The sequence below is a fragment of the Cetorhinus maximus genome, chromosome 1 (genome assembly GCF_964194155.1).
Source record: "Cetorhinus maximus chromosome 1, sCetMax3.hap1.1, whole genome shotgun sequence".
Lineage (NCBI taxonomy): Eukaryota > Metazoa > Chordata > Chondrichthyes > Lamniformes > Cetorhinidae > Cetorhinus > Cetorhinus maximus.
Window position 1 is genome coordinate 88,227,469 of NC_135879.1, and position 3,697 is coordinate 88,231,165.

Below are 3,697 nucleotides of genomic sequence, written 5' to 3' on the forward strand. Positions count from 1 at the left end.
GACGCGCAGGAGGCAGGCTTCGATCAGCCCGACCTCTGGGCGATAGAAATGGTGAGAGATACCAAGAGAAACATCGCGAACCTCGGAGATTTTGGCCATGTTTCAAATAAATAGCAGGTTCCACCGGGAATAATTTCTGCATCTGACTTTGCGGAGTTTCAGTTGTTAAAGTTGAGTGATCTGTGCTACGTTCGTTTTATTCGTCAATCTGCATTTAAATGGGTATTTAGTTAGACAAAATGCTTTATCACCATCAGTTTACACCTTAAAAATAAATAAAATTTGCTCCCCACCAACAATACAAAATGCCGTCTAAATTCTTCATCATGATTGTAATAGATATTGACATTGTTTTTTGAATTAGCCGAGTTCTGCACATGTTGATGCAAATCTTTGCTTGGAGTGGTGGGCGGTCTGTTTAATGCGGTGTGTGTGTGTGTGTGTTTGGGGGAGGTGCTCAGTGTGACACTGACACCCCTAATGTGTTTTTATTGTCACACTGTGACTTTTATGACTCAAAGGCTTTAGATACAAAGAGGTTTCAAAATTGTCACAAATTGTGGCAAATCGCACCTGGCCCACCAGTCATTTCGGCGAAAGCGTTTTATTTCATTAGCAATGCGGTGACACAGAGACAGAGGGTGATAGACGGGGGCAGAGCAGCTCAGACAGGAACGATTAACAGAGACAAGGGCAGATGGAAATAAGAGGGAACTGATCGAGGGAATGATGTAGAAATATTGAAATATATTTACAGTTCTACCTGTAACTTGCCTTACCCATTATAATGTAGTTGATAACCACGTTTTGGCTTCTGAACACTAGCCCCTGTTACTTAGCAAAACATTCGTTTTATCTTTGATGTCCATCTTGAATAATTCTATCTAGCTGTAAATTCTTGATACCTGTATCAAATGGGGTTTTAAAATGGGGGTTACCCCATTTGATGACTGTTTACAAGCACCATGCCATTGTCCTGAACAAAAAAATAAATCAACCAACCCAAAACACTTGTGGATAGTTGCTCTTGACTAATAATAAATGTTGACAATACACAGCTGATGTGGCGGTATCTGTAAAAGGGAAAAGGACGGGTTACTACTTGGTCCGCCGCCAGCTCAACTTTCCTGGTTTTAAACGTTTAAGTGGAACTGCTCGGTATTTCCAGCAGGTAGTGTGTGAAAACAACAAGCACGGTTTCTAATGAATCGAGACAGATTTGGTGTTTAATAAACACACTTGCAGATGGAGTGACTTTTGTTTGGTGCTATCGCTTCTTCAATTGCTTGCACAACTCAATCTTCTATCTCTGCAAAACAAATGTCATTGCTTTCAAACGGTAAACAGCTGCAGATGAGTGGCGTGCTCTGTGCACACAGTTTCACATTAAACAAAACCAAAATATTAACTAACGGCAAGGGGCCTTGTACATGTTCCCCATCTAGTGGCCAATGAGTAGAGCGCTCTCATGAAATCCTTCTGGTTAATTAATTATCTGTGCAACTTCCCGGTGCTGTTTCAAGGCTGATATTAATTATTTTAAAACTGTCATTATTGCATTGAGATAGGTAAGAAAAGTCATCCGATGTGCGACAACGCCCGTACTTAATCTAATTTACATTAGCTTTAGAGCCGGTCTCTGCCTCCAAACCGAACCTTTGAGTACAAATTACATACATTTTAATCTGTGGTGGGGATCTGCAATATGCCGTTTCGGAAGGGACCTGATCGAATCCTGTGCTGTACTAGAAACGGGAGAGTAACTACACCTGCTCACAAAAAGCCAAAATAACCAATTTTATAGATCTTATTTTCTTAATTCGATTTAACTTTAAACTGGTAATTTTCATACTTTTCAACAGTTAGAACACAATAACCAAATAACCGAGGTTTTCCACCCACGGTGGTTGTCAGGGCCCTCAACCGTGTCCGGCCCATCTCCCGCGCATCTGCCCTCACACCTTCCTCTGCCTCCCAGAACCATGATAGGGTCCCCCTTGTCTTCACTTATCACCCCACCAGCCTCCGCCATTTATGCCAACTCCAGAATGATGCCACCACCAAACACATCTTCCCTTCACCCCCCCCCCCCCCCCCACCCTGGTGGCATTCCGCAGGGATCGCTCTCTCCCAGACACCCTGGTCCACTCCTCCATCACCTCCTACACCTCAACCCCCTCCCATGGCACCTTCCCATGCAACTGCAGAAGGTGCAACACCTGCCCCTTTACTTCCCCCTCCTCACCATCCAAGGGCCCAAACACTCCTTTCAAGTGAAGCAGCATTTCACTTGCACTTCCCTCAGTTTAGACTACTGCATTCGCTGCTCCCAATGCAGTTTCCTCTATATTGGAGAGACCAAACGCAGACTGGGTGACCGCTTTGTGGAACACCTTCAGTCTGTCCGCAAGCATGACCCAGACCTCCCTGTCGCTTGCCATTTCAACACACCACCCTGCTCTCATGCCCACATGTCCATCCTTGGCCTGCTGCAATGTTCCAGTGAAGCTCAACGCAAACTGGAGGAACAGCACCTCATCTTCCAATTAGGTACTTTACAGCCTTCCGGACTGAATATTGAGTTCAACAACTTTAGATCATGAACTTGCTCCTCCATCTCTACCCCCTTTCTGATCCCCCTTTTTCCAATAATTTTTATATTTTTTTTCCCACCTACTTCCATTATTTTAAAATGTATTTCCATCCATTGTTTTACCTCTACCTTTTAGCCTATTTCGATCCCCCCCCATCCCCACTAGGGCTATCTGTCCCTTGCTTGTCCTGCTTTCTACCCTTAATGTCCCTATTAGCATATTTCTTAGCTAATATCACCACCGTCAACACCTCTTTGGCCTTTTGTCTATGACATCTTTTGGCTATCTCCACCTATCACTGACCCTCCATCCAGCTCTACCTGTCTAACCCCCCCTTAAACCAACTTATATTTCACCTCTTTTCTATTTTTCCTTAGTTCTGATGAAGAATCATATGGACTCCAAACGTTAACTGTGTCCCTCTCCGCAGATGCTGTCAGACCTGCTGAGTTTTTCCGGGTATTTTTGTTTTTTATTATCCAAGAATAAATAAATTATTTAATCATTCATATTATTTTATGCCCGTCTGACTGTTACAAATAAAGGATTCCAATGTGATTGCTATTTGATAAACACACGGCTTTAAAACTCCTCATTATTTTCTACTGCGAAGTGTTCTTTTACAGTGACTCCTTGGTCCCGTTTCATTTACTTGCAGAAACCCCTTTATTACCGACCCTTTCTCTTAATGGTCGCGGACCCTATAAGCAGCAGCACCATCCTTGGGTCGGAGAATACCAGAATGTCACCTGCTCCACCCTGTGGAAAATAAGTGAACTGCAGTCTTCCACATAGCCTCAAGAGTCAGCAACAGATCACAAAGAGTCACACCATCAAACCGTTGCAATGGCAAACTCGCATTTTTTTTTGAGGTGGTAAAAGCGATAGGAGCAGAGGTGTTCCAACTACAGGGACTCAGCAGACGCCTATTCTGCCGTGGGGAAAGAGTTCGTAACCATTTCGAATACAGGAGGAGATTATGCCTTTCGATGAGGAAGGCAAAGCAGCCAATCCTTGAATTGTTCACCACCAACGCACCCAACTCGGAGACAATAACAACGATTGCTGGAAAAACTCAGCAGGTCTGACAGCATCTGTGGAGA